The sequence below is a fragment of the Dromaius novaehollandiae genome, chromosome 1 (assembly GCF_036370855.1).
Source record: "Dromaius novaehollandiae isolate bDroNov1 chromosome 1, bDroNov1.hap1, whole genome shotgun sequence".
Taxonomy (NCBI): domain Eukaryota; kingdom Metazoa; phylum Chordata; class Aves; order Casuariiformes; family Dromaiidae; genus Dromaius; species Dromaius novaehollandiae.
The window spans coordinates 39,338,140-39,351,253 of record NC_088098.1 but is presented as its reverse complement, the minus strand read 5'-3'; positions in this window follow the sequence as shown (position 1 = coordinate 39,351,253).

Below are 13,114 nucleotides of genomic sequence, written 5' to 3'. Positions count from 1 at the left end.
GTTATGAATTATTATTATATGCATAACAGCAGGATCCAAAGGCCTCAACAGGGCTCAGTTGCAGTGAGTGCTGTACACAGACATAGATAAGAAGAGGCAGCCCCTGCCTCAAAGAGCTTGTAACGTAAGCAGTGAGGACAGACAAAAGGAAAGAAGGGAGACAAAATTGGGGAAGGGGTTTAAAAACTTCCTAACCCCCCAAGGTTAGCACCTACAATTTTTAACTACAATTAAAAAAACGCCAAAAAACAAAGAACAGTTTTGAAGCAGAGCATCCTCCCTGTTTTCCTTACCTGAAGTGCCTGTCAACCACACAAATGCTGACAAGTGAGCTTGGCCTGAAGGACTCCCCAGCATCCTCGAGTACAACCTTGGACCTTATGGAAAGCCAGGCTACAGGCAGAACCCCACTAATGGATGCAGCTCGCAGACACAGGTGGACTTTGCCATGAGTGAATGGGCAGAGTGCGGTTGCTGGTGTTACCACTTCCTTCTGCCCTGTTCACATTCTCCACCTCTACCCCCTCACACACTGGTCCGCTTCAGCCACTCATGTATGATCTTCCACTAGAAGACACCCCCCCTCCCCCGCCCCGCAGCGGCAGGTCCACTGCTGTTTCTGTCTCAGCTACCAAAGGGGCAGTTTTCACCCACAGTAAATATACTCCATAGGTTTTGGTGATAGAGGAAGTGGTTTCTAAGTTATTCCAGCTCTGAAAAATGCCTGGCTGCAGGGCACACGAAAGTCCCATCACTGCTCTGTTGTTGCAGGCAGCACCTTATGTGATCCAACTCCCAAGAAAGGGAAACTGAGAAAAAAAACTTCAAGTGATTGCCTTATATACACGTAGGAAGAAAAGGAGGGCAAGACTGGGAAGGAGAGAAGAAAGAGAAAGACCTATGAGTAACACCAAAGTCACAGGTCTGAAAGATTGTCCAAGTATACAAGCCAGAATACCTCCCACTGGGTAAAAATGTGAATTTCTTCTCTCCTTTTTTCCTGTAAGAGCTAGAGAAGAAAGAACACATTGCTAGTGATACATTTAGGGAAGATGATTTGCAGTTAATAGCCCCCATGACACCTGAGTGTCTTTGAAAAACCTTCCCCTTACAGCCTATCACAGCCAGCTAGGCCTCAAAGCTGTTTATTTTGCATAGGATACTCAACAGTACTAGTCAGCGTAGCTGCAGTTAAAGCTGTATTTTCCAGCAGATCCTAAATTGTTAGTGGGGTTTGAGGTGGGGGAATTAGCTAATGGAGCTATGTTTTGATGCAGGACAAAAAACAAACAAAAGAAACAAAACCCCCTCCTACTGAGTTGTGCGGTATTTGCCTATTCCAAATAACTCCTGGCATTTCAGCTAGCCATTTCCATTTAAGAAAACAAGAGGCGTAAAAAATATGACAGCTAGCAGTCTAGCAGGAGCTTAATATTAAGAAATAACAAAGGCTATTTAAAAGGGCTAAACAAAGGGCAGTAGATGGTCATATTCTCCAACTGCCCAGTTTTCCAGATTTCTCCATCACTTGCAGTATACCAGTTACCCTACCAAAATAAAATAAATTTTGCCCATAGTTTACAAAGCACAATAAAACATAATGGGGTAATGAAGGCTGCCTTTTCTTAAAGGTACAGGATAAGAGGGAAGCTGACTATCCTCACATTTTAATAACAAAATAATAGATCTGTGAGAGGAGATTCCAGGTCTTTTAGAAATGATGATCCACACACTTTGGACAACTCCAAGGTTATATCTTCAAGTGTGTCAAAGGCACAGAACAGTGAGTTACCCAGGTAGTGTCTATGCTATGGGACTTCTTTCTGAAAGGTTAATTGGGTTAGAGGTGTAATTTTTATCTGGTAGAGATGTGCTAGCAGAGGACTGTAGTGTAGATGCAGTTTATATTGACAGAATTACAGTTTTGTTAGCGTAACATTTTTCGCCATGATGTGGAGTAATTTCATTACGTCAGTACAAAGATCAGACTTAGTGGTCTAGCTGCATCTGTTTAGCGCACTTTGTCAGTGCAGTGCACTGATCCGCTGTATCCAAACAGATGGCAGCACACACAATTCTCCCACCTCCTTTTTGTCCACAACTAATCTGTAATTGTTGTTTTTTCAAAAAAGTTTTGCAAATATACTTTTCTCCTGGATAGCATATTTTACTGTTTCTTAGGCTCAACACTTTGTCTTATGCCTCAAGCAGTTCTAGGAGATAGTACAAGAGTAACCATTTGAAGCCCTCTAGAAAGCAATATTCCAGATCAGAGAAAGTATCTGGAGACAGTTTACTTATTAGCAAGAGTTTTCTGCAATGATTTGCACAGTTTTGCGGAGAAGATATCTAATTAATTCTCTATTTTTCCATTTATTGCAAATATCCAGCATGTGACTAATAAAGCATAGTAGAAAAATTAAAGAGGCAATACTAAGCACTGCATAGTTATACCTCTAACATAGTGTACTTTGTGGTTCCTTCTTTAACAAAGTTTATGAAAAGTTTTATTGTAAGTATTTTCAAGGTGTCTGTGAACTAATCTGTAAAATTTTGAAAAGAAAAATACTAGTTATATTGTAATTTACCTCTTCATGAGATATAAACAAGTACATTTAATGGAAAGGATGAGGTTAAATGTAAATTTATTTCAGTGATACTTAGGATAACTGCAGCGATGCATCAATTTGAAATTGCTGTATCTTGGCTTGTGTATTTAAATGAGATCAATTATCTTAGCTAACATACGCTCATGTAAGTGGAATGACAAAACAATGAAAAGCATACAAAGGCGAGCTAATATATTATCCCTGTGGACCATGTACTTTCAGTCCTTTCAAAATGACATCACCATATGACATGTGACCTTGCCACAAAGACTAAAGGAGTCTCCTACCAGCCATAAAGAATTATACAACATTGCCATTCACATACATTAGCACCTTTTGTATGCTAAATCCTCATCTCAGACAAAACCCTGTTTATAAGACTCTTGAGTCAACTAATAGTAGAAGTGTGCTTCTTCATCCAAAAAGTATGCTGTATTAAAAGTTTACTGTTACTGAAATGTTAAAAGCTTGAAAATTCCAATCACTAATGTTTCTCTCAATACATTAACTCAGACTGCTGTATATTCTGTGTACTCAATGGTATAAAATAAAATGCGAACATCTTTCTTACTCACCATGGAAAGTACTGTAACCTGATACAACACATATATGTCCAAATGGAAAATTATATCTTAATATCTGAAAAAGAATTTAAATGAAGATGGATTAGGAATTTCACATGTAGATAGTGAACCTTTCGGTGCTTTGTGGTTTAAGTCTACAAAGAGACAGAATGGGACAAGCAGCTGCCACTTACAAAACTCCATCCTATGTCTGCAGATACCAGAAGTCCACAGGCACCTTTCCTCTTTCATTTTAACTTCCCTAAGCTGTCTGCTGTGGCTGTTCTTAAATCCTGAACACTGGTACCCATTTCCTGCCCATTCACCTTTTCTCAGGCATGTTCACAGCACTCTCTCTTCTCTGGCCATCAGCTGAGAGGCTCCCTCTCCTTTTCCAGTTTCTCACCCTGGCAGAGACCACTGGCCATGGAGAGCAACGTGCTGGAGCAGCAGCACGATGCCCTAGTCCTTGACTTGTGGGGCCATGGCCGACATTGATGGGAGCTGCCAGATAGTTACCAGGGTGCAGCAAGCAACTGCGCTCCAAAATCACTAGTCCAGGCTCTGAACTGCAATCCCTGGGAGCTTCCTGTGGGAATACGTCCACAGCAAGAGGAGGAATACTGAGCTGAGAGTAGCTTCTTGCCCCACGAGTGATGTTCTATGTACATTGCAAAACCATGGGCAGCACAGTATGCTTAGAAGTAGCACACTGAACACACTTCAGGGAAAAACCTAAATACTTAAAAAAAAAATAGGTCTGTTTATCAAGAATAGCAAGTTCCTGTCTTCCTCAGGAAAATGAAGACTAGGGGGTTGCTCAATAAGCCATTTTAGATCATCTGTTGCTGTTTGGATTGTCTTACCCCTCTCTCATTTAAGTGCAGCTATTTGGTAAGCACTGTTCACTTTCCAGGCTTTGACAGCCACCTCCTTTCAGCATCACTGCCTCTTTTAAGAGGAAAATTTTCTGCACTTTATCATAAATGAGTAAGTGGGGCTGAAGTCTGCTGAAACACTGCTGTTACAAATGTCACTGATTTTGTGGCTGTATTTCCCGAAGGGAAACACTGTCCATTCATCTGCCTGATTTTGGAATCACCTTTCACTAGTATGATCATATATTATTTCTTTACAAGAACACATACAAACCTGGGCATAAGCACACCCTCTTTGGAGAAACTAGCTGCCAGTGTTGGGTTGTGTGACAGGGGACATCTCTTCACAAAAGAAGATATGACCTGGTAAATGAGTTGCACTCTTTTGCTGTGACCCCGGGTATGGACAAACATGACTGCTGCATGGGTGGTGTGGAGGGGAAGTAGAGAAATTGTGTTTCCCATTGAAAAAAATAAAATAGTCTCTCTGGATGTTTATTAGCATGCTGATACAGCTTCTGTATTCTGGGAATCTCTTGGTCAAATTGGCATGTCTTACCAACTTACTTCTCCATGAGAGCTGCAGGATGCATGTTCTTTCTTTAAAGCTCAAGATAACATCTCCAAAAGGTAGTAATCCTCACTGGAAGCAAATCAGGTATGTTGATCCTCTGTTTACATGTAATTGCATTCTTACATACACACATGCTGAACAGTACAAAGTTAAGAACTCCAAAATTAGGAAATGGCACAATTAAAGTTGCCTACCCATTTTAATTTGGCCCTGCATACCAAGGCACACTCTTAAATGAATTCATTAGATTTGGTGTACTTAATGGATAATGCTCACTTAATGAGCATGTCTTCAATAATGTTTTGTCCTAATTGCTCACAATACAGTCTTATACTGCATATATCCTACTCTGCAGGCAAAATTACTTATTTCTATGGCCCTCATTGCTGTAGGCAGCAAAATTTCATAAATACAGATTTATTTCTCTTCAGGACAGGCAACGTGGGGATAACTGGCAGCAAGGGAATTACTAAGAACACAAGAGAGAAAGGCTTCCTCCTTGTTTTCCAACATTGGCATCACCTTGGAGTGGAGCCGCAGTTTTGGTGAAAGGCAACCATGCACTTGGAGCCCTGTGGAAGGGGATCATGTCCTGGTTCCCCCGTAGGGCTGGCACAGGCGTGAGGTGCTCAGGAGTGCTCCGAGGACACTGAGCCTTTGGAAAGTAGAGCTGCTAAAACCTAGACATCCCTAAAGCATCTGTGCAAACGTGATTTTTTCAGAGTCTATGAGCTTGAACAAATGTGGGAGGGTTTTCTCAGTGAAGACAGAGCCTTCAGTGCCCTTACTCTTTAACCTGTTAACATCAAAGACAGTCTATCGAACAGCTGTGACTTGGAATTTTTCAAGGGCTTATAAGATGGCCAAAACTGGACAGGTTTCTATGAAATGGTGAAAGGCCTTTCTGATGCAAAGATTACTTTGCTACTAGTTTTCAAATACCTGCTCCAAAGCTAGACTTCTTCAAAGAAAAGAGCAGAACAAATTTTAACATGGGCAAAGTAGCATTGTTTTCTGTAGTCTCATTTTCACATATAGCTTAAATTTTCAGCAATTTTGTTTTTATTATATTGTGGCTGTAAAACAGCAACCCAAATGGTCAGAAATGGGCAATATTAGGAGTGCTGAAAACCAGGCTTTTTATGAGAAAAAGTGAGTGAAACATACATTTCCACTTGTATCAGCAACTGCAACCTGAGTCTGAAGAAGGGGAAAGCTCTCCAGTCCCCTGAGTTAAATTCACAGCTTCTTTAATAGCATGCTCAAATCTTTTTATGGTTTTGGTATTTCTAGAAAATTCACTTTTTTGTTTTTGCTGTTTCCATCAGCCCCAGACCCTGTATTTTTTATACTAGCTATATTCAACTGAAGGGATACCCAACTGGGGATACAAATTGGCTGCTGAATAGCCCTCTCTGACTTCATGCTGTTACTTTCAAACTCAGATGGTGCAGAAAATACTCTCTAGTTTACTTTGTCTCCAATTACAAAAAAAATCTTATAAAACAGAAGGAAAGTGAAATTATTTAAGGTTAAGTAACACTGCAAAACAGTTATACCACAAATATAGCAATCAGAAGGCTTTATAAAAGTTAGGTTCTCATAACACAGAGCAAAAATACCCTGAAGAGTGATTTTGCAATGCTTAAATAAAAGCTTGTATACATTAGAAAAGGGCGGCTGTAGCTTTCTTACTGACAACAGAGTTTTCATAGGCAAACAGGTTTTTTTCTTATAACTGGATCTGCCTGGAAGATATAAATATGTTTCTGTGAAATTCACCAGTCTTTCATGGATATCAGAGAATATCTTGGGGAGACATGGACATGGTTTTATGTACTTCCTTTTGCTGCATATAGCAGCAAAAATTGTGGTTTTAAGTGCTTAGTATGAGTGAATACTGAGAGAGTTGTATGGACAAGAGTATTTTCTGTAAGATGCATGAAATAGTCTTTCTGCTCCATGTGTTACTGCTGTATCCTTGGCTATACCACTGGGTCCAGATTTGGGCACTGATTTCAGAAACAATGCAGAGCACGTAGAGTTACTAAGAGATACAACAATGACCAGAGATTTAGAAGTCATGACCTGTGAGGAAAGGCTTTTTCACAAAAGCTTCTGTGTGATTTAGGAGGGTCCATTATTTTAAAATTAGATGATAGGCATAATTTTGAGAAGCCCAGTCTTCTTATATCAAAATGGCTTCTTTCTAACTTTCTGGGCATCTGTATACCAAAGTAAAGAGGAAGAATTAGTCAAAATAAAGCCAATAGTGGCAGAATTTCTCACCCCAGACAACTAATGAACAATGGAAGCACAAACCGAAGAGCAGAAAGGAGAGAAGGAAGATAGGGTGGAAAAAAATGCTAACAGAGTCTCCTGACATTGTCACATCATCTCCTGAAAATAATAGGTTAACAGAGGCTAATCTGACCAGCAGTGTTTTATCATCATCATATCATTTGTGAGAAGGAAGGAAGAAAGGAGGGAAGGAAGGAAGGAAGGAGGGAAGGAAGGAAGGAAAGAGGCAAGGAAGGAAGGAGGGAAGGAGGGAAGGAAGAAGGAGGAAAGGAAGGAAGGAGGGAAGGAAGGGGGGAAGGAAGGAAGGATCTCCAGCCCAAACTGTTACCAAGTTGAGTTCTTGTGCTCAAGCTGAACAGCTAAACAGCTTAATACAGCCTCCAAAGAGCCTCACATGAGAATTTCTCCCTCAGAATGTAATTGGAATAGATGCATTTGTTTGTGTAATTGCCACCAGGGTGGAAGTCTGTACTTTTGTATTTGTGCCACTGCAATTATTTTCATAGGAATGAAGCATCTGAATTTTAATCTCTCATATATTCAGTGCAACACTGCATATTACAGTATCCTGACCTTTTCAGTGTTCTATAAATTGATTGTTTGGTCATTCCAGTCCTCCCTTGTTTACAGCCTTGGAAACCTTAGAAGAAGAGGTAACATGGGCATCTCTGAGTCATATCTTCTATATCAGCATTTTCTGAATCATACTGCCAGTCTCTTGAAGGCTTTACAGAAACTACATACTATGTGCCTGAGGTGCCACAGTATATAAAGTCATGCCTGAAAAGGCAGGAATAAGAGCTAGAGGCTGGAAGGAATAAGAGCTAGAGGCTGGATCATAAGGTCCACCACAGGTGGTCCTGTTGTAGGTCACATTGGTTGACCAGTATTGTTATCAAATTGTGATCTCTCCAGTGAATTATTCTGAAAGCCAGATAAACCTCCAGCTAAATAAATAATGTACATAACCTTCAACCAACCAAATGTAGCTGGTTAATTACTGTGTTTTATAAGTAAATTAGAAAGGAGAGAGAGAGAGAAAAAAAGCTTCTGGTCTTTTAAGAATGAATGAAGTAGAAAATGCAATACCAGCTCTAAACATGAAAGGGAGAGAATCTTCTCAAAGCTGAGGATGCAGTGGTAATGCAAAGCAGGAAAATGATTTTTCATTTCCAACCATAGATAGCCTCAATCTGATGGACCAATAAAAAGAAGATACAAATAGTAATAAACTGCATATTCTGGAAGACCATGTTAGCATCAATCCAAACGAAGAACAATTATCACTTCCTCATCGCTTGTCCAAGATCAATCAAAGAAAGGTGATCCAGAACAACAGCTTAGGACAAAATCTGGTCATAACAAGGAATTATATTGGCATTAGGACCAAGAATCTTTTCAGTTTTTTGCAAGATGTCTAGGAACCTTCCCTCAGACACCTTTGATGGGCTACACTATGGGTCCCTCTCTATCTAAAGTATAGTACAGACATAAACGTTTGATCTTCTGCCTGCTGAGGAGGGAAAATGCCCATTTGATACTGCTAATGATACACACTGCCCTCCCCCAAAGCATGCAGAAATGAACAGAAAATGCTCTTAGGTGGCTCAAGTTCTTCCTCTGAGACTACATTTTGAAGGCTGTTCTGGGGAAGCTCTTCTACCTCCAGATCTCTGCCCATGTGTGCCTTACAGAACACTCCTCTGTCCAAGGAGCAGAAGGGGCCAGAACTCAACTTTAGTAGCTTGAAGGCATACCTCCAAACCCCTAATGTGGCCCTGCAAATAGTGGCCACAGCGGCAGAAGGACCTGTTCTGTGCCAACCTGTACGACAGAGCAGGAGGACCATGCAATTACCTGCAGTACTTACAGATGGTGGAGCAGGTGGGTATGACTGCTCTATTACAGGCCATTACCTGAAAACTGCTGCCATATTACGATGCTATGTCTGTTCCCAGACCTTTCTATTTTCAACCAAACTTTCAGTATTTTGATTCCACTTTCAGGAACCATGTGAAGTCCCAAATCCAATTCAGGGACGGGGTGGGGGTGGGGGGGGGGAGCTATGAGACAACCTATGTGAGAGCACCTGAAGCATACAGTGGTTTTCAGTTCCACATCTCCTCTGTATCCCATGGAGATCAGTGCTGCCTTTCCAGTCTCCTGCTGAAAGCAATATTAAGATGAAAAAATATTATTATTAGGGTGAATCCAGACAAAACAGAGCAGTCATTTCTGTGAAGAGGAAAGCATGTTTAAGAATTTTCCTCCTCTTTCAAAGGCATAAATTTTTAAATTGTTAAACTATGCCTCATTCTTGAGTTTTTTCACTTCTTGTTGGTTTTGGATGCCCATATGCCTGTTACAGAAAAATTTATACATTTCTGTCTTCAATTAACCAGAATGACTTGGACCAGCCAATTAGACCTACACCTGACAACTGTCAGATGGACATCATTACTTCCTACATCTTTGACTACTGGAACTTGAGTTTCATGAACTCTGACCAGCACAATATGCACCAGTCTTTTGCTCAGCAATAAAGATCATCATATGCTGATCAATACTATAGTGATCAGCACTTTGTCTTCCCTCTTTATTCCATATAGAGCCTAAGTCATGGCCTCTGTTCTGGTAGTCAAAGGCTTCCCTAATACTGGATTATGTTACTTAAGGCATTACCTATGAATATGTTACCAATAAAAATTTCTGCCTTAACAGAGTCCCATCATCCATTATTCCATACATTATCCCATTATCTTACCAACATAATGGAAGAAGCATCAATGTCCAGAGCCACAGTGGCAGTATTAGCCACATCTTCCACAGGAAAAAAAAAAAAAAAAACAAAAAACAAACCCTAGGCCATATGCTATGGTAGAATTTGACTGACAACCAAGAAGTCTGCAGTAGACTCAAGCTGTGACTGACTGTGAAAAAGGCATTGAGAACAGGGGAAGATGTTTTCCAGAGCAGCAAAAGTCAGTACGGGAGGCAAGAAAGGATAGAAACCTATAGTGAGAAAGTAACTTTCCATAATGTTGGGTAAATTGCTTATAAATGTATATCCCTAAATTAATGTTTTTATCACTGGTGAAAAATCCATACCTACAGACCAAGTTATCAGATTGTTTGGAGTGTACTTGAGGAATGAAATAACAGTTACATGAATGCTTATATAATATGTACATTATTGTGATATATTATTTTAATGTATGATTTATTTACATAATTTGTGTTACATCAGTTGAACTTCAGCTAACACTGGGGAGCTGGAGTGGACACTCATTGTAAGCAAGAGACACTCCCTTAGAAATTTTGCTATCCAAATGGGTTGTACAGACATACAATGAAGATGAAGAGAGACACCATATGAAGGGACTTTCCCATGCTCATGTGACAAATCTGTGCCAGAGCCAGAAAATGGACAATAAATTCACAGTACTTGCATCTTATACTTGGCAGACAGGTTATGCAGTTTATGGTTCTTGAAAAGGGACATAATGAAATATTCCCCTTGCCGTCCAAACAGTCTAACACATAAACCCCAGGCTTGTGTGATTGCAAAAAAAAAAAAAAAAAAAAAAAAAAAAAAAGGCCTTGTATATTTGAAAAAATGTCCAGAAAATGTCCAGAAGTTCTTTCATAAGTAAAAAAATTGTTTCAGTTGTTGGTTTGAGGTGTAAGCCATTCTATAGCTTTTCCCATAGTCTGTCCTAAGTCTCATACAGCATAAACATCTAAAACTCACTGATTTTAAGCTAAGCCAAAAAGACAAAAAGGGCTAAAGAAAGATATTTCTATTTTATTTGACATGTCAAGGTTTTTCATTGATTTCTGAGAGAGATTTGGCTAGAAATAGTTTGAGAGGATGATGGTTATGAATCTGTGTGTATTTTATTGCTCAGGATCCATTGCCAATACATGACACATTTCAAGATCTTTCAAGTAGTCTATGCTGAACACACAGTAAGAAGGGTTTTACTCATAAACCTTAGTTAAAGGGAGGCATACAGTTTTCTTTCAGGAAAATAAGAATGAGTCATCCATGCATGCATTTGATTTCCAGATCCAAGAGTCTGCAGTCTAGACTTACGGTTTTCATTTTTCTAAACACTTAATCAGTCTCTCTGTAGGCTGTTATATCCTGATGTCAATAGGGCCTTCATGAGGATATGAAAAACAGAACAGGAGGTACCAGACTTTCCTTCAAGGTGAGAAGATACAGTATTTCTACAGAGTGGCTACTTTCAAAAAAAAGCCTACCATCTTAAAGCTGGGGGACCCTTCCCTTCTCTCCAAACATGATCCACAGAGAAATGATTGCTTTTCTGTATTAAAGTCTCTACAAGTTCATTTATGCCTCCTCAGGGTAAGCAGATTTGCAAAACCCTGTCCTACTCTGAAGTAACAACTCCGCAATTTTACTCTCAGCTGTGGAAGACCACCAAACGATTCAGGAATGATTTGCCTAAGAGAGAGAATGCAAGTCTGGACAGGTGGAATGAGGGTCTTCTGAAATGAGAAAGCACTGATGATATATGGAATAGCAGCACATGCATTGCCTTGAAGGAATAAGTTACTCCTTGACTCCATGTGCGCAAGATGGAAATCTGTAGCAGAGCTGAGTCTATGTTTCCTCTTGCTTTGGAAATAGGCTCCAAAGGCAGAAGATTAAAGGAGCCATCATAAAATATATATATGAAGCAAAAAGTAGTCATTCCTCCAGCTGGGAATGTCCTGGGTTATTCTTATATTTTCTAGTCACTCTCTGGCTCATCCGTGAGACAATTAGGAGTGGGTATCAATCAAGGCATGTGGTCAGCTCAGCTGTCCCATCTGGGAAGCAGGAAGAGGAGAACCTTTTACTTCTTTGGATAAGCCATAGGAGAAAGAACTTCTTCCTCTTTCCCCCCAAACTAGATTGGGAAATGAGGCAATTCCCAGAAGATAAAAGAGAGTTAAGTGTGGCTTGAAGAGCTGCTTCAAGTGGCACTTGAATCAAGCAGTGCAGCACTTCCCCAAAGATTTGCCTGTGTCTCTCATAATCTGTGTTAGCTGCTGTTGGAGGTGGCAGTCCTTGGGACCAGGCTGTGGGGTCCCTCCTGCATCAGCCTCGCATTGCAACCCTCTGTGTCTACTCACATCTCCTCTTCACGCTCACGCCTGAGCAACCCCTGCTCTTCTAGGCACAGCCACAAAAGAGTTAACTTGACAACGGCAGTGATGGATTGGCAAATAGGCTTATAAATGAGACTGTTCTGTAACTCTAAAGGTGCAAGCATCTATTTTAGAAGTAAATGGAAAAGTCCCTAACTGGCAGGAAAGGGGCACAGGTTCCTATATTTCTCCAGCAAGAATTGGCTATAACAGAGAAAAAAACAGATCCTTCAGCTCAGGTCCTGACAGATGCAGCTAATTAAAAGAAGAAAAGTTTTTCGCTTCTGTGTAAAAACTATATATGGGCTCTGCAATAGTTAAAGGATTGTGATACTGCCCATATGTGCCCTAGCCCTCAAGATGAATGTAATTTGGCAGGGTTCAGTAAAGTAGCAACATGTTTCCTAGAAAGCAAGCCACTTTCCATTCATACCTGTTCAAAAGCTGTCTATGCATCTGGCCATCGAAGCTCACTTACCTGCATGGGGCTGCAGCCGCAGAACATTGCTCGTCTGCTCAAGTCTCCCACCTTTCTTCCTGTGGCATTAAAATAAGTACTGACAAGATATAGATAAGCTGTCTTCATCAAATCAGCTGATATTTAGGCTCCAAGCAACCTATTGATTTATTTATTCATAGCAAGGAACAAAGAGGTAGCAAAACAGAGGAAATTTCAAGTAGTGGAAAAGAAAAATATATGCAGGAAAAGAAAGGCCGCTCATGAAGCAGTCAAGAGCAGCTTTCCCACTTTCTCTCCAGCATATGAAGATCTGCTCCACGGAAAGGCAGCAGGCAACTGAGCTCTGCAGTCTCAAGCATGACACCATTGCAGACACCAGGAAAAACTCCTACTCTTCCCTGCTTTGCTCAGAAGTTCTCACCTGCTCCTGTCCAGGCAAAAATAGTTCATAATAACTGTTTAAAAAACAAGCCTCTCGATCCCCCCATATTCATGAGTTATTGTCCCAAAGTAAAGGGGTACATTTAATCCCCAGTTTGTTAGCTGCCATTACCCTCAGCATATGGAGT